The following is a 24,264-nucleotide window of genomic DNA, read 5'->3' as shown; positions in this document are numbered from 1 at the left end:
GATAATTTTGTTGAAAAATCAAGCTACAACTCTTGAAATATCGAATTTTTCTGTAAATTTCGTATTTATCACAAAAGATTTCACTGTTAAGAATTGATGACAAAACTGTCAATATATAATCGGGACAGCTTTGTATTTATTCCCCGCACATTTTGAAAACAAATTAGTAAGAAGTTATTTAGTTTTTTGAAATCGATGCTGGCCTCTGTGGGGAATCAAGCTAAAATATCTGTTCTGTCGACATATTCTTTAACAAAAGCCTTAGCAGACCAAAATTCTTTCGATATTATTTTATGAAAAATGTCAAGAGGAACAACAATTTTAAAAAACGATCTACTTTCTGAAAAAGATGAACGAAGTTTGTTACTTTTCAAAAAATATTCAACTTCGATTCCTATAATAAATACTGTCTTCAGTCAAGTGTCTGGCGCAAACTTTGAGAAAAAAAACCTCTCCTAAGAGAGGGAGTCGATGAAGTTGCTTCGCTCGTAGGGTTCAAAGAAACTCTTAAAGTTTTACAACTCCTTAGAGTTGGAGTAGATATACCAGCTGCAGAGGAAGGATTAGTAAGACCTACGACAACATCTGCTACGGTAGTTGGGTTTGGCGTACAATAGCAGCATACGAATTCGCTCCACCAGTTTCCACAGTGCAATTAGTAGAAACCGGCGGAGGTAAGCTGACTGAAGCATTTGGAGCATTTGAAGAGACTGGCTAGCCGACGACTTCTTAGAATGCCGTTTACGCTTCAGTTCAGACACAAGTGGAGAAGACAGTAACTCATCTAATACAGGAAATTTGTCAAATATTGAATTAAAACGAGAAATGCTCAAATAAGTATGCCAGATATCTCTACCTAATTCACTTATTTTAGAAGAAATAAACACCACCTTAGTCCTCTATTTCCTAAATTGAGTGCATCTGCTATTTTTGCATCAATTCATGTGCAAATAACATGTGACCGTTTGAGGCACAACCTACACTCAATTGTCATATCGGAGTCTGTGGGATTGGTACAATTATCATATGAGCAGAACATTTTTGAGATGTTGGAATTTATGAAGCAGTATTTAATCAGCAATAAAATATTTTATTCTATAGACTTAATAATCAATGCCGCGTAACTTTCTTAAAATTGAACAATGACAACTCTGTTTATGAAATAAAAGAAAGAGTAAGACAAAAAGGAAAGAAAAACAAAATAACAACAGCTAGTTCAAAACGGAATAGGGAAATTAGTCTGGACCGAACTTTTAATAATCTCCAACTTAGGATTAAAGAAAACACTAATATATAAAACTATCTGAATTCAAGTGTGTTTCACTTTAAACTTCATATACCAGTAAGATCATTTGGATAATGCAGTTAAACTTATCAAGGAACCATAAAGTGAATCAGGCCGTTATATGGGGCCATACCAAAACGGGAACCACTGTAGACTTCTTCAAGGATTGTCATTTATCAAATCTTCTAAAATAAAAAATATGAAACAATTATGTGAGTAAATGTGACTAGGATTATCAAAATACCGAAATTCGGTGGGTATCGTTATATGTGCGCTATAGGAAAACGTGGAACTAAATATTTAATGTTTGCAACTGAGCTACAACCCATTGTGACATAAAAGTACCAATTTTTAAACAAATCCGCGAAAAATGTGGCAAAAATCATCAAAATACCGAATGTCGAGAGGTACCGTTATATGGGGGCTAACCCAGAATGTAGACCTACATATGAAATGTTCCGTCACACGAGCTACAACCCATTATGACCTACAAATACCATTTTTTAGATAAATCCGTGAAAAAATGTGGCAAAAATCATCAAAATGCCGAATATCGGAAGGTACCGTTATATGGGGGCTGTAAAACGTGGACCTATGTATAATTTTCAATACCAACCATCCTAGACACAATACCAATTGTTCTGCTGTACCTATTTGTGTAACCCATTACGTATTATAAATATCGAATATTAAACAAATCCCATAGAAAATGTGGCTTACATCGTGATAATACCGAATATTCGAAGGTATCGATATATAGGGCCATAGGAAAACGTGTACCAATATAGATAATGCAACAAAACCCAATTCTAAACAATTTCTTTCTTTAAGCAGATCTGATAGAAAATATGGATAGCATAGTCAAAATACCGAATATTCGAAGATACGAATATATGGGACTGTAGGAAAACATGAAATTTTATATGCAATGTTATACTACAGCACATAGAACCAACCAACCAAATGTCAAAGTATTAGCAATTCTGTTGAGAAATGTGCAAAAAATCAAAATGTCGGGATATAGAGATAAAAGGGCCTATAGGAAACGAGAAAATGCATTCAGTTAAAAAAAAAATCTTTAAATTATCCCAAGTCAAGCAAATCGGTGAATATGTATGAAAGATGCTTATTCACAGATATAGAGGATGACGACATTGCCGTTAAGTATATGTAGACTACGAAATTTTAAGAAAATGCCTGTTAGAGGATTTAGAAGGAGATATCCTTTTACAGGGTTCGATCATATGATAAAATATAATTAAACAAGTAAATAGGCAGCTAAGTTCCTCTGGGCCGAAATTTAAATATCCTCCACCAGTTAGAAGAAACTTGAAAAATGTAAATGTATGAAGTAGTTAGGCAAATGTTCTGTCATGGGAGGTAGTACCCATTATGGGAGGTAGTACACCATATAATACATTTAAAACAATTCCGATGAAAAGTGTGACACAAATAATCGATATATCAAACAAATCATAAAATTACCGAACCAAGTCATTAGAATAAATACCGAATATTTGAAGGTATATAAGGGGGTTATATGAAGAAGTGGGCGTGGCATATTAGGTAGTATCCATTACGAACTTTTAACACCAAATTTGAAGCAATTCCGGTGAAAAGTGTAAAAAAAATCATAAAACATCGAATATCTGGAGGCACAGTTATATGGGGGCTATACGAAAATATATCTGCCAGTGAAGACGGCGCACTATGTCGCGAGTTCATATCAAGGGTGACCAAAAATAGAAGGAGTTAGCAGAATCGGATGAATTTTGGTACAAGTACTTATTATTGGTTTATTATGTCAAACATCAAAGAAAACACATACATAAACAAATAAAGATGACATATTAAGCCAAGAAAATAAAAAAAATTGAAATCATATGGTATCATAGCCCTACCTTGATATCATTGTACCATGGTATAGCCCTATATAACGTTACATCCCGATATTTGAGATTAAACCACATTTTTTAACATAATTGTTTCATTTTTGGTATTTAGAGATGGTTCTGACTGAAATTTTCGTATGGACAATATACGTGAGCGACATCTTAATGTAGATTTATCAGCTTTCTAGATAAAAATAATAGTTTTCTAAATACTATGTAGAATAAGTATAATTTTCAAAGTTACAGATTCTAAATCAAATGCACCGTACCGAACCAATCTTTTAAACCAATTTCTACTCCTTGTCGGTTAGGGCCTATTCCGATTTGTCACTTTTACCCATTTCCGCAAGATATCATAAGAAATATTACATGTCTCGGTACGTGTAAGTAACATTCGATCAGTATTTACAAAAAACAAAACAAAAAAAATCCTAATATCGATTAACTAGTTGGATTCAAATGCTCATACAGTAAAAGCTACTTGACGTATCGGTGCCAAAATTAAGATTCCTTTGTAAATAATATGTTTTCTATCAATTTTCATCATTAAATTTGTACTATAAGGCACTTGCTTTTAACCTTTTTTGGCCACAGATGTGACACTTCGCGGCGTCTCTAAACCAAATTTGAGATAATTTTGTTGAAAAATCAAGCTAAAATTCTTGAAATATCGAATTTTTCTGTAAATTTCGTATTTATCACAAAAGATTTCACTGTTAAGAATTGATGACAAAACTGTCAATATATAATCGGTACAGCTTTGTATTTATTCCCCGCACATTTTGAAAACAAATTAGTAAGAAGTTATTTAGTTTTTTGAAATCGATGCTGGCCTCTGTGGGGAATGAGCTAAAATATCTGTTCTGTCGACATATTCTTTAACAAAAGCCTTAGCAGACCAAAATTCTTTCGATATTATTTTATGAAAAATGTCAAGAGGAACAACAATTTTAAAAAACGATCTACTTTCTGAAAAAGATGAACGAAGTTTGTTACTTTTCAAAAAATATTCAACTTCGATTCCTATAATAAATACTGTCTTCAGTCAAAGTGTCTGGCGCAAACTTTGAGAAAAAAAAACCTCTCCTAAGAGAGGGAGTCGATGAAGTTGCTTCGCTCGTAGGGTTCAAAGAAACTCTTAAAGTTTTACAACTCCTTAGAGTTGGAGTAGATATACCAGCTGCAGAGGAAGGATAAGTAAGACCTACGACAACATCTGCTACGGTAGTTGGGTTTGGCGTACAATAGCAGCATACGAATTCGCTCCACCAGTTTCCACAGTGCAATTAGTAGAAACCGGCGGAGGTAAGCTGACTGAAGCATTTGGAGCATTTGAAGAGACTGGCTTAGCCGACGACTTCTTAGAATGCCGTTTACGCTTCAGTTCAGACACAAGTGGAGAAGACAGTAACTCATCTAATACAGGAAATTTGTCAAATATTGAATTAAAACGAGAAATGCTCAAATAAGTATGCCAAATATCTCTACCTAATTCACTTATTTTAGAAGAAATAAACACCACCTTAGTCCGCTATTTCCTAAATTGAGTGCATCTGCTATTTTTTCATCAATTCATGTGCAAATAACATGTGACCGTTTGAGGCACAACCTACACTCAATTGTCATATCGGAGTCTGTGGGATTGGTACAATTATCATATGAGCAGAACATTTTTGAGATGTTGGAATTTATGAAGCAGTAAAGAAACAAAAAATTATTAATCAGCAATAAAATATTTTATTCTATAGACTTAATAATCAATGCCGCGTAACTTTCTTAAAATTGAACAATGACAACTCTGTTTATGAAATAAAAGAAAGAATAAGACAAAAAGGAAAGAAAAACAAAATAACAACAGCTAGTTCAAAACGGAATAGGGAAATTAGTCTGGACCGAACTTTTAATAATCTCCAAGAAAACACTTATATATAAAACTACCTGATATCAAGTGTGTTTCACTTTAAACTTCATATACCAGTAAGATCATTTGGATAATGCAGTTAAACTTATCAAGGAACCATAAAGTGAATCAGGCCGTTATATGGGGCCATACCAAAACGGGAACCACTGTAGACTTCTTCAAGGATTGTCATTTATCAAATCTTCTAAAATAAAAAATATGAAACAATTATGTGAGTAAATGTGACTAGGATTATCAAAATACCGAAATTCGGTGGGTATCGTTATATGTGCGCTATAGGAAAACGTGGAACTAAATATTTAATGTTTGCAACTGAGCTACAACCCATTGTGACATAAAAGTACCAATTTTTAAACAAATCCGCGAAAAATGTGGCAAAAATCATCAAAATACCGAATGTCGAGAGGTACCGTTATATGGGGGCTGTAAAACGTGGACCTATGTATAATTTTCAATACCAACCATCCTAGACACAATGCCAATTGTTCTGCTGTACCTATTTGTGCAACCCATTACGTATTATAAATATCGAATAATAAACAAATCCCATAGAAAATGTGGCTTACATCGTGATAATACCGAATATTCGAAGGTATCGATATATAGGGCCATAGGAAAACGTGTACCAATATAGATAATGCAACAAAACCCAATTCTAAACAATTTCTTTCTTTAAGCAGATCTGATAGAAAATATGGATAGCATAGTCAAAATACCGAATATTCGAAGATACGAATATATGGGACTGTAGGAAAACATGAAATTTTATATGCAATGTTATACTACAGCACATAGAACCAACCAACCAAATGTCAAAGTATTAGCAATTCTGTTGAGAAATGTGCAAAAAATCAAAATGTCGGGATATAGAGATAAAAGGGCCTATAGGAAACGAGAAAATGCATTCAGTTAAAAAAATCTTTAAATTATCCCAAGTCAAGCAAATCGGTGAATATGTATGAAAGATGCTTATTCACAGATATAGAGGATGACGACATTGCCGTTAAGTATATGTAGACTACGAAATTTTAAGAAAATGCCTGTTAGAGGATTTAGAAGGAGATATCCTTTTACAGGGGTTCGATCATATGATAAAATAGAATTTAACAAGTAAATAGGCAGCTAAGTTCCTCTGGGCCGAAATTTAAATATCCTCCACCAGTTAGAAGAAACTTGAAAAATGTAAATGTATGAAGTATTTAGGCAAATGTTCTGTCATGGGAGGTAGTATCCATTACATACACCATATAACACATTTAAAACAATTCCGATGAAAAGTGTGACACAAATAATCGATATATCAAACAAATCATAAAATTACCGAACCAAGTCATTAGAATAAATACCGAATATTTGAAGGTATATAAGGGGGCTATATGAAGAAGTGGGCGTGTTTGTGGGCGTGGCATATTAGGTAGTATCCATTACGAACTCTTAATACCAAATTTGAAGCAATTCCGGTGAAAAGTGTAAAAAAAATCATAAAACATCGAATATCTGGAGGTACAGTTATATGGGGGCTATACGAAAATATATCTGCCAGTGAAGACGGCGCACTATGTCGCGAGTTCATATCAAGGGTGACCAAAAATAGAAGGAGTTAGCAGAAGCGGATGAAATGTCGGGATATAGAGATAAAAGGGCCTATAGGAAACGAGAAAATGCATTCAGTTAAAAAAATCTTTAAATTATCCCAAGTCATGCAAATCGGTGAATATGTATGAAAGATGCTTATTCACAGATATAGAGGATGACGACAATGCCGTTAAGTATATGTAGACTACGAAATTTTAAGAAAATGCCTGTTAGAGGATTTAGAAGGAGATATCCTTTTACAGGGGTTCGATCATATGATAAAATAGAATTTAACAAGTAAATAGGCAGCTAAGTTCCTCTGGGCCGAAATTTAAATATCCTCCACCAGTTAGAAGAAACTTGAAAAATGTAAATGTATGAAGTATTTAGGCAAATGTTCTGTCATGGGAGGTAGTACCCATTACATACACCATATAACACATTTAAAACAATTCCGATGAAAAGTGTGACACAAATAATCGATATATCAAACAAATCATAAAATTACCGAACCAAGTCATTAGAATAAATACCGAATATTTGAAGGTATATAAGGGGGCTATATGAAGAAGTGGGCGTGTTTGTGGGCGTGGCATATTAGGTAGTATCCATTACGAACTCTTAACACCAACTTTGAAGCAATTCCGGTGAAAAGTGTAAAAAAAATCATAAAACATCGAATATCTGGAGGTACAGTTACATGGGGGCTATACGAAAATATATCTGCCAGTGAAGACGGCGCACTATGTCGCGAGTTCATATCAAGGGTGACCAAAAATAGAAGGAGTTAGCAGAATCGGATGAATTTTGGTACAAGTACTTATTATTGGTTTATTATGTCAAACATCATATACTAGGAAGGTAGGTCCAGGTTGTTGTATAGTCCTATATAACGTTACATCCCGATATTTGAGATTAAACCACTTTTTTTAACATAATTGTTTCATATTTGGTATTTAGAGATGGCTCTGACTGAAATTTTCGTATGGGCAATATACGTGAGCGACATCTTAATGTAGATTTATCAGCTTTCTAGATAAAAATAATAATTTTCTAAATGCTATGTAGAAAATGTATAATTTTCAAAGTTACAGATTCTAAATCAAATGCATCGTACCGAACCAATCTTTTAAACCAATTTCTACTCCTTGCCGGTTAGGGCCTATTCCGATTTGTCACTTTTACCCATTTCCGCACTCGCCTGAAGGTAATCCTGGCCCGCAGTATCGGTGGTCGAACAAGTGATACAAATAATTGCTTGGTAACATACGGACCAGCGAATTCTTTACCTCACCGTTTTTTGAATCCTAAAACACCGTTAACTTTATTAAACATTAACATAATATGATTACTAAAAGATAATTTAGGATCCATTAGGGGTCCAAGATCAACAAAGGATTTGACGGGCGTTAAAATTTGATAAAGGAGTAGATCGTGAAAAGATAGCCGACAACCCCGTCCGAAAATCTTGTTGGTAAGGACATAAGATAGGCTCAACTTTATGTGAAATTATATCAGTTATTAATTTTTCGAATAGCTTTGGATTTGCACTTAATTTTGCAATTCCCCTATAATTGGATGCGTCTAATAAACTACCTACCATGTAATGGAACTAAGAATGTTTTCTTAGGGAGAGGGGAGGTAAATTTTAAAGACTTATTAAACAATAGTGTTAATGGGGTAGCTCAGGTGGTACAACAAAATGTTAGTATAATGCCAGGAACACCATCAGGGTCTGCTCTTAATTGGTTTTAAACCGCGCAAGCCATCAGAATATATACATGATTCTTCAACCTCATCAACTCAAATATTGTCCATGTAGACTTATTTGAACTAGTTTTCTGAATTTTAGGGACATATTTTATTATATATTTATTTAAAGTTTCATAAATATCTCAATGCCAAGTTCATATTCAGTACAATTTTTGGAAGTACATAGGAAGACCCAATTTACTGAAGGCAGTAGTGAATTTAATTTAAATTCGTTTTTTATAGTTTAGAAAAGTTTTAGGGGTTTTGAATCATCAGAATTTGTGCGATTCAATGAGTTGCTATAAGACGTAGCAAGGGGGTGATGATTATCTTCGGGAATCGATCCTGGTGAGATTCTAAATAAATCGAAATATTGCGCGGTGTTAACATGTGCAAGATCTTGTATTTTATTATAAGCATTAGTTATATTATTTAATTGATAATGATTGAGATCGGAAAAAGAACTAACAACTTCAAATGGGTGTTGATTAGTGTTCGCGTTAGATGTAAGTCTTCGGCATATTGAAGTCACCAAGAACTAAAATACGGTCATTGCCATTCATTTTTCTAGATACAGAACGAATAGCTGTTAAATGACGGTCATATATATCTGAATCCGCTTATGGAGGTAAACACGAACAAGTAATTTGGATTTGCCCAATTCAATATAAATTCCCACAAACTCTATGTCATCAAAATTTGTTAGTTCAACTTTATTAGAACACCACCACCTTCTCTAAAAGTACGATTTTTTCTGTAAATTTCGTATTCATCACAAAAGATTTCACTATTAAGAATTGATGACTTAAGCTTCGTCTCTGAGGATGCAATGATGTGATATTGGAAACCAAAACTGTCAATATATAATCGGGACAGCTTTGTATTTATTCCCCGCACATTTTGAAAACAAATTAGTAAGAAGTTATTTAGTTTTTTGAAATCGATGCTGGCCTCTGTGGGAGATGAGCTAAAATATCTGTTCTGTCGACATATTCTTTACCAAAAGCCTTAGCAGACCAAAATTCTTTCGATATTATTTTATGAAAAATGTCAAGAGGAACAACAATTTTAAAAAACGATCTACTTTCTGAAAAAGATGAACGAAGTTTGTTACTTTTCAAAAATATTCAACTTCGATTCCTATAATAAATACTGTCTTCAGTCAAAGTGTCTGGCGCAAACTTTGAGAAAAAAAACCTCTCCTAAGAGAGGGAGTCGATGAAGTTGCTTCGCTCGTAGGGTTCAAAGAAACTCTTAAAGTTTTACAACTCCTTAGAGTTGGAGTAGATATACCAGCTGCAGAGGAAGGATAAGTAAGACCTACGACAAGATCTGCTACGGTAGTTGGGTTTGGCGTACAATAGCAGCATACGAATTCGCTCCACCAGTTTCCACAGTGCAATTAGTAGAAACCGGCGGAGGTAAGCTGACTGAAGCATTTGGAGCATTTGAAGAGACTGGCTTAGCCGACGACTTCTTAGAATGCCGTTTACGCTTCAGTTCAGACACAAGTGGAGAAGACAGTAACTCATCTAATACAGGAAATTTGTCAAATATTGAATTAAAACGAGAAATGCTCAAATAAGTATGCCAAATATCTCTACCTAATTCACTTATTTTAGAAGAAATAAACACCACCTTAGTCCGCTATTTCCTAAATTGAGTGCATCTGCTATTTTTTCATCAATTCATGTGCAAATAACATGTGACCGTTTGAGGCACAACCTACACTCAATTGTCATATCGGAGTCTGTGGGATTGGTACAATTATCATATGAGCAGAACATTTTTGAGATGTTGGAATTTATGAAGCAGTAAAGAAACAAAAAATTATTAATCAGCAATAAAATATTTTATTCTATAGACTTAATAATCAATGCCGCGTAACTTTCTTAAAATTGAACAATGACAACTCTGTTTATGAAATAAAAGAAAGAATAAGACAAAAAGGAAAGAAAAACAAAATAACAACAGCTAGTTCAAAACGGAATAGGGAAATTAGTCTGGACCGAACTTTTAATAATCTCCAAGAAAACACTTATATATAAAACTACCTGATATCAAGTGTGTTTCACTTTAAACTTCATATACCAGTAAGATCATTTGGATAATGCAGTTAAACTTATCAAGGAACCATAAAGTGAATCAGGCCGTTATATGGGGCCATACCAAAACGGGAACCACTGTAGACTTCTTCAAGGATTGTCATTTATCAAATCTTCTAAAATAAAAAATATGAAACAATTATGTGAGTAAATGTGACTAGGATTATCAAATACCGAAATTCGGTGGGTATCGTTATATGTGCGCTATAGGAAAACGTGGAACTAAATATTTAATGTTTGCAACTGAGCTACAAACCATTGTGACATAAAAGTACCAATTGTTAAACAAATCCGCGAAAAATGTGGCAAAAATCATCAAAATACCGAATGTCGAGAGGTACCGTTATATGGGGGCTAACCCAGAATGTAGACCTACATATGAAATGTTCCGTCACACGAGCTACAACCCATTATGACCTACAAATACCATTTTTTAGATAAATCCGTGAAAAAATGTGGCAAAAATCATCAAAATGCCGAATATCGGAAGGTACCGTTATATGGGGGCTGTAAAACGTGGACCTATGTATAATTTTCAATACCAACCATCCTAGACACAATACCAATTGTTCTGCTGTACCTATTTGTGCAACCCATTACGTATTATAAATATCGAATAATAAACAAATCCCATAGAAAATGTGGCTTACATCGTGATAATACCGAATATTCGAAGGTATCGATATATAGGGCCATAGGAAAACGTGTACCAATATAGATAATGCAACAAAACCCAATTCTAAACAATTTCTTTCTTTAAGCAGATCTGATAGAAAATATGGATAGCATAGTCAAAATACCGAATATTCGAAGATACGAATATATGGGACTGTAGGAAAACATGAAATTTTATATGCAATGTTATACTACAGCACATAGAACCAACCAACCAAATGTCAAAGTATTAGCAATTCTGTTGAGAAATGTGCAAAAAATCAAAATGTCGGGATATAGAGATAAAAGGGCCTATAGGAAACGAGAAAATGCATTCAGTTAAAAAAATCTTTAAATTATCCCAAGTCAAGCAAATCGGTGAATATGTATGAAAGATGCTTATTCACAGATATAGAGGATGACGACATTGCCGTTAAGTATATGTAGACTACGAAATTTTAAGAAAATGCCTGTTAGAGGATTTGGAAGGAGATATCCTTTTACAGGGGTTCGATCATATGATAAAATAGAATTTAACAAGTAAATAGGCAGCTAAGTTCCTCTGGGCCGAAATTTAAATATCCTCCACCAGTTAGAAGAAACTTGAAAAATGTAAATGTATGAAGTATTTAGGCAAATGTTCTGTCATGGGAGGTAGTACCCATTACATACAAAATTACCGAACCAAGTCATTAGAATAAATACCGAATATTTGAAGGTATATAAGGGAGCTATATGAAGAAGTGGGCGTGTTTGTGGGCGTGGCATATTAGGTAGTATCCATTACGAACTCTTAACACCAAATTTGAAGCAATTCCGGTGAAAAGTGTAAAAAAAATCATAAAACATCGAATATCTGGAGGTACAGTTATATGGGGGCTATACGAAAATATATCTGCCAGTGAAGACGGCGCACTATGTCGCGAGTTCATATCAAGGGTGACCAAAAATAGAAGGAGTTAGCAGAAGCGGATGAATTTTGGTACAAGTACTTATTATTGGTTTATTATGTCAAACATCAAAGAAAACACATACATAAACAAATAAAGATGACATATTAAGCCAAGAAAATAAAAAAATTGAAATCATATGGTATCATAGCCCTACCTTGATATCATTGTACCATGGTATAGCCCTATATAACGTTACATCCCGATATTTGAGATTAAACCACATTTTTTAACATAATTGTTTCATTTTTGGTATTTAGAGATGGTTCTGACTGAAATTTTCGTATGGACAATATACGTGAGCGACATCTTAATGTAGATTTATCAGCTTTCTAGATAAAAATAATAGTTTTCTAAATACTATGTAGAATAAGTATAATTTTCAAAGTTACAGATTCTAAATCAAATGCACCGTACCGAACCAATCTTTTAAACCAATTTCTACTCCTTGTCGGTTAGGGCCTATTCCGATTTGTCACTTTTACCCATTTCCGCAAGATATCATAAGAAATATTACATGTCTCGGTACGTGTAAGTAACATTCGATCAGTATTTACAAAAAACAAAACAAAAAAATCCTAATATCGATTAACTAGTTGGATTCAAATGCTCATACAGTAAAAGCTACTTGACGTATCGGTGCCAAAATTAAGATTCCTTTGTAAATAATATGTTTTCTATCAATTTTCATCATTAAATTTGTACTATAAGGCACTTGCTTTTAACCTTTTTTGGCCACAGATGTGACACTTCGCGGCGTCTCTAAACCAAATTTGAGATAATTTTGTTGAAAAATCAAGCTAAATTTCTTGAAATATCAATTTTTTCTGTAAATTTCGTATTCATCACAAAAGATTTCACTATTAAGAATTGATGACTTAAGCTTCGTCTCTGAGGATGCAATGATGTGATATTGGAAACCAAAACTGTCAATATATAATCGGGACAGCTTTGTATTTATTCCCCGCACATTTTGAAAACAAATTAGTAAGAAGTTATTTAGTTTTTTGAAATCGATGCTGGCCTCTGTGGGAGATGAGCTAAAATATCTGTTCTGTCGACATATTCTTTACCAAAAGCCTTAGCAGACCAAAATTCTTTCGATATTATTTTATGAAAAATGTCAAGAGGAACAACAATTTTAAAAAACGATCTACTTTCTGAAAAAGATGAACGAAGTTTGTTACTTTTCAAAAAATATTCAACTTCGATTCCTATAATAAATACTGTCTTCAGTCAAAGTGTCTGGCGCAAACTTTGAGAAAAAAAACCTCTCCTAAGAGAGGGAGTCGATGAAGTTGCTTCGCTCGTAGGGTTCAAAGAAACTCTTAAAGTTTTACAACTCCTTAGAGTTGGAGTAGATATACCAGCTGCAGAGGAAGGATAAGTAAGACCTACGACAAGATCTGCTACGGTAGTTGGGTTTGGCGTACAATAGCAGCATACGAATTCGCTCCACCAGTTTCCACAGTGCAATTAGTAGAAACCGGCGGAGGTAAGCTGACTGAAGCATTTGGAGCATTTGAAGAGACTGGCTTAGCCGACGACTTCTTAGAATGCCGTTTACGCTTCAGTTCAGACACAAGTGGAGAAGACAGTAACTCATCTAATACAGGAAATTTGTCAAATATTGAATTAAAACGAGAAATGCTCAAATAAGTATGCCAAATATCTCTACCTAATTCACTTATTTTAGAAGAAATAAACACCACCTTAGTCCGCTATTTCCTAAATTGAGTGCATCTGCTATTTTTTCATCAATTCATGTGCAAATAACATGTGACCGTTTGAGGCACAACCTACACTCAATTGTCATATCGGAGTCTGTGGGATTGGTACAATTATCATATGAGCAGAACATTTTTGAGATGTTGGAATTTATGAAGCAGTAAAGAAACAAAAAATTATTAATCAGCAATAAAATATTTTATTCTATAGACTTAATAATCAATGCCGCGTAACTTTCTTAAAATTGAACAATGACAACTCTGTTTATGAAATAAAAGAAAGAATAAGACAAAAAGGAAAGAAAAACAAAATAACAACAGCTAGTTCAAAACGGAATAGGGAAATTAGTCTGGACCGAACTTTTAATAATCTCCAAGAAAACACTTATATATAAAACTACCTGATATCAAGTGTGTTTCACTTTAAACTTCATATACCAGTAAGATCATTTGGATAATGCAGTTAAACTTATCAAGGAACCATAAAGTGAATCAGGCCGTTATATGGGGCCATACCAAAACGGGAACCACTGTAGACTTCTTCAAGGATTGTCATTTATCAAATCTTCTAAAATAAAAAATATGAAACAATTATGTGAGTAAATGTGACTAGGATTATCAAAATACCGAAAATCGGTGGGTATCGTTATATGTGCGCTATAGGAAAACGTGGAACTAAATATTTAATGTTTGCAACTGAGCTACAAACCATTGTGACATAAAAGTACCAATTGTTAAACAAATCCGCGAAAAATGTGGCAAAAATCATCAAAATACCGAATGTCGAGAGGTACCGTTATATGGGGGCTAACCCAGAATGTAGACCTACATATGAAATGTTCCGTCACACGAGCTACAACCCATTATGACCTACAAATACCATTTTTTAGATAAATCCGTGAAAAAATGTGGCAAAAATCATCAAAATGCCGAATATCGGAAGGTACCGTTATATGGGGGCTGTAAAACGTGGACCTATGTATAATTTTCAATACCAACCATCCTAGACACAATACCAATTGTTCTGCTGTACCTATTTGTGCAACCCATTACGTATTATAAATATCGAATAATAAACAAATCCCATAGAAAATGTGGCTTACATCGTGATAATACCGAATATTCGAAGGTATCGATATATAGGGCCATAGGAAAACGTGTACCAATATAGATAATGCAACAAAACCCAATTCTAAACAATTTCTTTCTTTAAGCAGATCTGATAGAAAATATGGATAGCATAGTCAAAATACCGAATATTCGAAGATACGAATATATGGGACTGTAGGAAAACATGAAATTTTATATGCAATGTTATACTACAGCACATAGAACCAACCAACCAAATGTCAAAGTATTAGCAATTCTGTTGAGAAATGTGCAAAAAATCAAAATGTCGGGATATAGAGATAAAAGGGCCTATAGGAAACGAGAAATGCATTCAGTTAAAAAAATCTTTAAATTATCCCAAGTCAAGCAAATCGGTGAATATGTATGAAAGATGCTTATTCACAGATATAGAGGATGACGACATTGCCGTTAAGTATATGTAGACTACGAAATTTTAAGAAAATGCCTGTTAGAGGATTTAGAAGGAGATATCCTTTTACAGGGGTTCGATCATATGATAAAATAGAATTTAACAAGTAAATAGGCAGCTAAGTTCCTCTGGGCCGAAATTTAAATATCCTCCACCAGTTAGAAGAAACTTGAAAAATGTAAATGTATGAAGTATTTAGGCAAATGTTCTGTCATGGGAGGTAGTACCCATTACATACACCATATAACACATTTAAAACAATTCCGATGAAAAGTGTGACACAAATAATCGATATATCAAACAAATCATAAAATTACCGAACCAAGTCATTAGAATAAATACCGAATATTTGAAGGTATATAAGGGGGCTATATGAAGAAGTGGGCGTGTTTGTGGGCGTGGCATATTAGGTTCCCCGCACATTTTGAAAACAAATTAGTAAGAAGTTATTTAGTTTTTTGAAATCGATGCTGGCCTCTGTGGGGAATCAAGCTAAAATATCTGTTCTGTCGACATATTCTTTAACAAAAGCCTTAGCAGACCAAAATTCTTTCGATATTATTTTATGAAAAATGTCAATAGGAACAACAATTTTAAAAAACGATCTACTTTCTGAAAAAGATGAACGAAGTTTGTTACTTTTCAAAAAATATTCAACTTCGATTCCTATAATAAATACTGTCTTCAGTCAAAGTGTCTGGCGCAAACTTTGAGAAAAAAACCTCTCCTAAGAGAGGGAGTCGATGAAGTTGCTTCGCTCGTAGGGTTCAAAGAAACTCTTAAAGTTTTACAATTCCTTAGAGTTGGAGTAGATATACCAGCTGCAGAGGAAGGATAAGTAAGACCTACGACAACATCTGCTACGGTAGTTGGGTTTGGCGTACAATAGCAGCATACGAATTCGCTCCACCAGTTTCCACAGTGCAATTAGTAGAAACCGGCGGAGGTAAGCTGACTGAAGCATTTGGAGCATTTGAAGAGACTGGCTAGCCGACGACTTCTTAGAATGCCGTTTACGCTTCAGTTCAGACACAAGTGGAGAAGACAGTAACTCATCTAATACAGGAAATTTGTCAAATATAGAATTAAAACGAGAAATGCTCAAATAAGTATGCCAGATATCTCTACCTAATTCACTTATTTTAGAAGAAATAAACACCACCTTAGTCCGCTATTTCCTAAATTGAGTGCATCTGCTATTTTTGCATCAATTCATGTGCAAATAACATACCTACACCCAATTGTCATATCGGAGTCTGTGGGATTGGTACAATTATCATATGAGCAGAACATTTTTGAGATGTTGGAATTTATGAAGCAGTATTTAATCAGCAATAAAATATTTTATTCTATAGACTTAATAATCAATGCCGAGTAACTTTCTTAAAATTGAACAATGACAACTCTGTTTATGAAATAAAAGAAAGAGTAAGACAAAAAGGAAAGAAAAACAAAATAACAACAGCTAGTTCAAAACGGAATAGGGAAATTAGTCTGGACCGAACTTTTAATAATCTCCAACTTAGGATTAAAGAAAACACTTATATATAAAACTACCTGAATTCAAGTGTGTTTCACTTTAAACTTCATATACCAGTAAGATCATTTGGATAATGCAGTTAAACTTATCAAGGAACCATAAAGTGAATCAGGCCGTTATATGGGGCCATACCAAAACGGGAACCACTGTAGACAATTGTATACTTCAAGGATTGTCATTTATCAAATCTTCTAAAATAAAAAAATATGAAACAATTATGTGAGTAAATGTGACTAGGATTATCAAAATACCGAAATTCGGTGGGTATCGTTATATGTGCGCTATAGGAAAACGTGGAACTAAATATTTAATGTTTGCAACTGAGCTACAACCCATTGTGACATAAAAGTACCAATTTTTAAACAAATCCGCGAAAAATGTGGCAAAAATCATCAAAATACCGAATGTCGAGAGGTACCGTTATATGGGGGCTAACCCAGAATGTAGACCTACATATGAAATGTTCCGTCACACGAGCTACAACCCATTATGACCTACAAATACCATTTTTTAGATAAATCCGTGAAAAAATGTGGCAAAAATCATCAAAATGCCGAATATCGGAAGGTACCGTTATATGGGGGCTGTAAAACGTGGACCTATGTATAATTTTCAATACCAACCATCCTAGACACAATACCAATTGTTCTGCTGTACCTATTTGTGCAACCCATTACGTATTATAAATATCGAATATTAAACAAATCCCATAGAAAATGTGGCTTACATCGTGATAATACCGAATATTCGAAGGTATCGATATATAGGGCCATAGGAAAACGTGTACCAATATAGATAATGCAACAAAACCCAATTCTAAACAATTTCTTTCTTTAAGCAGATCTGATAGAAAATATGGATAGCATAGTCAAAATACCGAATATTCGAAGATACGAATATATGGGACTGTAGGAAAACATGAAATTTTATATGCAATGTTATACTACAGCACATAGAACCAACCAACCAAATGTCAAAGTATTAGCAATTCTGTTGAGAAATGTGCAAAAAATCAAAATGTCGGGATATAGAGATAAAAGGGCCTATAGGAAACGAGAAAATGCATTCAGTTAAAAAAAATCTTTAAATTATCCCAAGTCAAGCAAATCGGTGAATATGTATGAAAGATGCTTATTCACAGATATAGAGGATGACGACATTGCCGTTAAGTATATGTAGACTACGAAATTTTAAGAAAATGCCTGTTAGAGGATTTAGAAGGAGATATCCTTTTACAGGGTTCGATCATATGATAAAATAGAATTAAACAAGTAAATAGGCAGCTAAGTTCCTCTGGGCCGAAATTTAAATATCCTCCACCAGTTAGAAGAAACTTGAAAAATGTAAATGTATGAAGTAGTTAGGCAAATGTTCTGTCATGGGAGGTAGTACCCATTATGGGAGGTAGTACACCATATAATACATTTAAAACAATTCCGATGAAAAGTGTGACACAAATAATCGATTTATCAAACAAATCATAAAATTACCGAACCAAGTCATTAGAATAAATACCGAATATTTGAAGGTATATAAGGGGGTTATATGAAGAAGTGGGCGTGGCATATTAGGTAGTATCCATTACGAACTTTTAACACCAAATTTGAAGCAATTCCGGTGAAAAGTGTAAAAAAAATCATAAAACATCGAATATCTGGAGGCACAGTTATATGGGGGCTATACGAAAATATATCTGCCAGTGAAGACGGCGCACTATGTCGCGAGTTCATATCAAGGGTGACCAAAAATAGAAGGAGTTAGCAGAATCGGATGAATTTTGGTACAAGTACTTATTATTGGTTTATTATGTCAAACATCAAAGAAAACACATACATAAACAAATAAAGATGACATATTAAGCCAAGAAAATAAAAAAAATTGAAATCATATGGTATCATAGCCCTACCTTCATATCATTGTACCATGGTATAGCCCTATATAACGTTACATCCCGATATTTGAGATTAAACCACATTTTTTAACATAATTGTTTCATTTTTGGTATTTAGAGATGGTTCTGACTGAAATTTTCGTATGGACAATATACGTGAGCGACATCTTAATGTAGATTTATCAGCTTTCTAGATAAAAATAATAGTTTTCTAAATACTATGTAGAATAAGTATAATTTTCAAAGTTACAGATTCTAAATCAAATGCACCGTACCGAACCAATCTTTTAAACCAATTTCTACTCCTTGTCGGTTAGGGCCAATTCCGATTTGTCACTTTTACCCATTTCCGCAAGATATCATAAGAAATATTACATGTCTCGGTACGTGTAAGTAACATTCGATCAGTATTTACAAAAAACAAAACAAAAAAATCCTAATATCGATTAACTAGTTGGATTCAAATGCTCATACAGTAAAAGCTACTTGACGTATCGGTGCCAAAATTAAGATTCCTTTGTAAATAATATGTTTTCTATCAATTTTCATCATTAAATTTGTACTATAAGGCACTTGCTTTTAACCTTTTTTGGCCACAGATGTGACACTTCGCGGCGTCTCTAAACCAAATTTGAGATAATTTTGTTGAAAAATCAAGCTAAAATTCTTGAAATATCGAATTTTTCTGTAAATTTCGTATTTATCACAAAAGATTTCACTGTTAAGAATTGATGACAAAACTGTCAATATATAATCGGTACAGCTTTGTATTTATTCCCCGCACATTTTGAAAACAAATTAGTAAGAAGTTATTTAGTTTTTTGAAATCGATGCTGGCCTCTGTGGGGAATGAGCTAAAATATCTGTTCTGTCGACATATTCTTTAACAAAAGCCTTAGCAGACCAAAATTCTTTCGATATTATTTTATGAAAAATGTCAAGAGGAACAACAATTTTAAAAAAACGATCTACTTTCTGAAAAAGATGAACGAAGTTTGTTACTTTTCAAAAAATATTCAACTTCGATTCCTATAATAAATACTGTCTTCAGTCAAAGTGTCTGGCGCAAACTTTGAGAAAAAAAACCTCTCCTAAGAGAGGGAGTCGATGAAGTTGCTTCGCTCGTAGGGTTCAAAGAAACTCTTAAAGTTTTACAACTCCTTAGAGTTGGAGTAGATATACCAGCTGCAGAGGAAGGATAAGTAAGACCTACGACAACATCTGCTACGGTAGTTGGGTTTGGCGTACAATAGCAGCATACGAATTCGCTCCACCAGTTTCCACAGTGCAATTAGTAGAAACCGGCGGAGGTAAGTTGACTGAAGCATTTGGAGCATTTGAAGAGACTGGCTTAGCCGACGACTTCTTAGAATGCCGTTTACGCTTCAGTTCAGACACAAGTGGAGAAGACAGTAACTCATCTAATACAGGAAATTTGTCAAATATTGAATTAAAACGAGAAATGCTCAAATAAGTATGCCAAATATCTCTACCTAATTCACTTATTTTAGAAGAAATAAACACCACCTTAGTCCGCTATTTCCTAAATTGAGTGCATCTGCTATTTTTTCATCAATTCATGTGCAAATAACATGTGACCGTTTGAGGCACAACCTACACTCAATTGTCATATCGGAGTCTGTGGGATTGGTACAATTATCATATGAGCAGAACATTTTTGAGATGTTGGAATTTATGAAGCAGTAAAGAAACAAAAAATTATTAATCAGCAATAAAATATTTTATTCTATAGACTTAATAATCAATGCCGCGTAACTTTCTTAAAATTGAACAATGACAACTCTGTTTATGAAATAAAAGAAAGAATAAGACAAAAAGGAAAGAAAAACAAAATAACAACAGCTAGTTCAAAACGGAATAGGGAAATTAGTCTGGACCGAACTTTTAATAATCTCCAAGAAAACACTTATATATAAAACTACCTGATATCAAGTGTGTTTCACTTTAAACTTCATATACCAGTAAGATCATTTGGATAATGCAGTTAAACTTATCAAGGAACCATAAAGTGAATCAGGCCGTTATATGGGGCCATACCAAAACGGGAACCACTGTAGACTTCTTCAAGGATTGTCATTTATCAAATCTTCTAAAATAAAAAATATGAAACAATTATGTGAGTAAATGTGACTAGGATTATCAAAATACCGAAATTCGGTGGGTATCGTTATATGTGCGCTATAGGAAAACGTGGAACTAAATATTTAATGTTTGCAACTGAGCTACAACCCATTGTGACATAAAAGTACCAATTTTTAAACAAATCCGCGAAAAATGTGGCAAAAATCATCAAAATACCGAATGTCGAGAGGTACCGTTATATGGGGGCTAACCCAGAATGTAGACCTACATATGAAATGTTCCGTCACACGAGCTACAACCCATTATGACCTACAAATACCATTTTTTAGATAAATCCGTGAAAAAATGTGGCAAAAATCATCAAAATGCCGAATATCGGAAGGTACCGTTATATGGGGGCTGTAAAACGTGGACCTATGTATAATTTTCAATACCAACCATCCTAGACACAATGCCAATTGTTCTGCTGTACCTATTTGTGCAACCCATTACGTATTATAAATATCGAATAATAAACAAATCCCATAGAAAATGTGGCTTACATCGTGATAATACCGAATATTCGAAGGTATCGATATATAGGGCCATAGGAAAACGTGTACCAATATAGATAATGCAACAAAACCCAATTCTAAACAATTTCTTTCTTTAAGCAGATCTGATAGAAAATATGGATAGCATAGTCAAAATACCGAATATTCGAAGATACGAATATATGGGACTGTAGGAAAACATGAAATTTTATATGCAATGTTATACTACAGCACATAGAACCAACCAACCAAATGTCAAAGTATTAGCAATTCTTTTGAGAAATGTGCAAAAAATCAAAATGTCGGGATATAGAGATAAAAGGGCCTATAGGAAACGAGAAAATGCACTCAGTTAAAAAAAATCTTTAAATTATCCCAAGTCAAGCAAATCGGTGAATACGTATGAAAGATGCTTATTCACAGATATAGAGGATGACGACATTGCCGTTAAGTATATGTAGACTACGAAATTTTAAGAAAATGCCTGTTAGAGGATTTAGAAGGAGATATCCTTTTACAGGGGTTCGATCATATGATAAAATAGAATTTAACAAGTAAATAGGCAGCTAAGTTCCTCTGGGCCGAAATTTAAATATCCTCCACCAGTTAGAAGAAACTTGAAAAATGTAAATGTATGAAGTATTTAGGCAAATGTTCTGTCATGGGAGGTAGTACCCATTACATACACCATATAACACATTTAAAACAATTCCGATGAAAAGTGTGACACAAATAATCGATATATCAAACAAATCATAAAATTACCGAACCAAGTCATTAGAATAAATACCGAATATTTGAAGGTATATAAGGGGGCTATATGAAGAAGTGGGCGTGTTTGTGGGCGTGGCATATTAGGTAGTATCCATTACGAACTCTTAATACCAAATTTGAAGCAATTCCGGTGAAAAGTGTAAAAAAAATCATAAAACATCGAATATCTGGAGGTACAGTTATATGGGGGCTATACGAAAATATATCTGCCAGTGAAGACGGCGCACTATGTCGCGAGTTCATATCAAGGGTGACCAAAAATAGAAGGAGTTAGCAGAAGCGGATGAAATGTCGGGATATAGAGATAAAAGGGCCTATAGGAAACGAGAAAATGCATTCAGTTAAAAAAATCTTTAAATTATCCCAAGTCATGCAAATCGGTGAATATGTATGAAAGATGCTTATTCACAGATATAGAGGATGACGACAATGCCGTTAAGTATATGTAGACTACGAAATTTTAAGAAAATGCCTGTTAGAGGATTTAGAAGGAGATATCCTTTTACAGGGGTTCGATCATATGATAAAATAGAATTTAACAAGTAAATAGGCAGCTAAGTTCCTCTGGGCCGAAATTTAAATATCCTCCACCAGTTAGAAGAAACTTGAAAAATGTAAATGTATGAAGTATTTAGGCAAATGTTCTGTCATGGGAGGTAGTACCCATTACATACACCATATAACACATTTAAAACAATTCCGATGAAAAGTGTGACACAAATAATCGATATATCAAACAAATCATAAAATTACCGAACCAAGTCATTAGAATAAATACCGAATATTTGAAGGTATATAAGGGGGCTATATGAAGAAGTGGGCGTGTTTGTGGGCGTGGCATATTAGGTAGTATCCATTACGAACTCTTAACACCAACTTTGAAGCAATTCCGGTGAAAAGTGTAAAAAAAATCATAAAACATCGAATATCTGGAGGTACAGTTATATGGGGGCTATACGAAAATATATCTGCCAGTGAAGACGGCGCACTATGTCGCGAGTTCATATCAAGGGTGACCAAAAATAGAAGGAGTTAGCAGAATCGGATGAATTTTGGTACAAGTACTTATTATTGGTTTATTATGTCAAACATCATATACTAGGAAGGTAGGTCCAGGTTGTTGTATAGTCCTATATAACGTTACATCCCGATATTTGAGATTAAACCACTTTTTTTAACATAATTGTTTCATATTTGGTATTTAGAGATGGCTCTGACTGAAATTTTCGTATGGGCAATATACGTGAGCGACATCTTAATGTAGATTTATCAGCTTTCTAGATAAAAATAATAATTTTCTAAATGCTATGTAGAAAATGTATAATTTTCAAAGTTACAGATTCTAAATCAAATGCATCGTACCGAACCAATCTTTTAAACCAATTTCTACTCCTTGCCGGTTAGGGCCTATTCCGATTTGTCACTTTTACCCATTTCCGCACTCGCCTGAAGGTAATCCTGGCCCGCAGTATCGGTGGTCGAACAAGTGATACAAATAATTGCTTGGTAACATACGGACCAGCGAATTCTTTACCTCACCGTTTTTTGAATCCTAAAACACCGTTAACTTTATTAAACATTAACATAATATGATTACTAAAAGATAATTTAGGATCCATTAGGGGTCCAAGATCAACAAAGGATTTGACGGGCGTTAAAATTTGATAAAGGAGTAGATCGTGAAAAGATAGCCGACAACCCCGTCCGAAAATCTTGTTGGTAAGGACATAAGATAGGCTCAACTTTATGTGAAATTATATCAGTTATTAATTTTTCGAATAGCTTTGGATTTGCACTTAATTTTGCAATTCCCCTATAATTGGATGCGTCTAATAAACTACCTACCATGTAATGGAACTAAGAATGTTTTCTTAGGGAGAGGGGAGGTAAATTTTAAAGACTTATTAAACAATAGTGTTAATGGGGTAGCTCAGGTGGTACAACAAAATGTTAGTATAATGCCAGGAACACCATCAGGGTCTGCTCTTAATTGGTTTTAAACTGCGCAAGCCATCAGAATAT

The 24,264-nt window shown here is 34.0% G+C and overlaps 1 protein-coding gene across 4 annotated transcripts in view; it reads left to right on the top strand.

Moving 5' to 3' along the window:
* The window catches only part of LOC101896953 (hemicentin-1), a 1,222,160-nt gene that overhangs the window by 480,131 nt on the left and 717,765 nt on the right, over window positions 1-24,264 (top strand). The window lies entirely within an intron of this gene.

Source organism: Musca domestica, unplaced genomic scaffold (genome assembly GCF_030504385.1).
Source record: "Musca domestica strain aabys unplaced genomic scaffold, Musca_domestica.polishedcontigs.V.1.1 4, whole genome shotgun sequence".
Classification (NCBI taxonomy): Eukaryota; Metazoa; Arthropoda; class Insecta; order Diptera; family Muscidae; genus Musca; species Musca domestica.
This window is presented reverse-complemented; position numbering and strand designations above follow the sequence as displayed.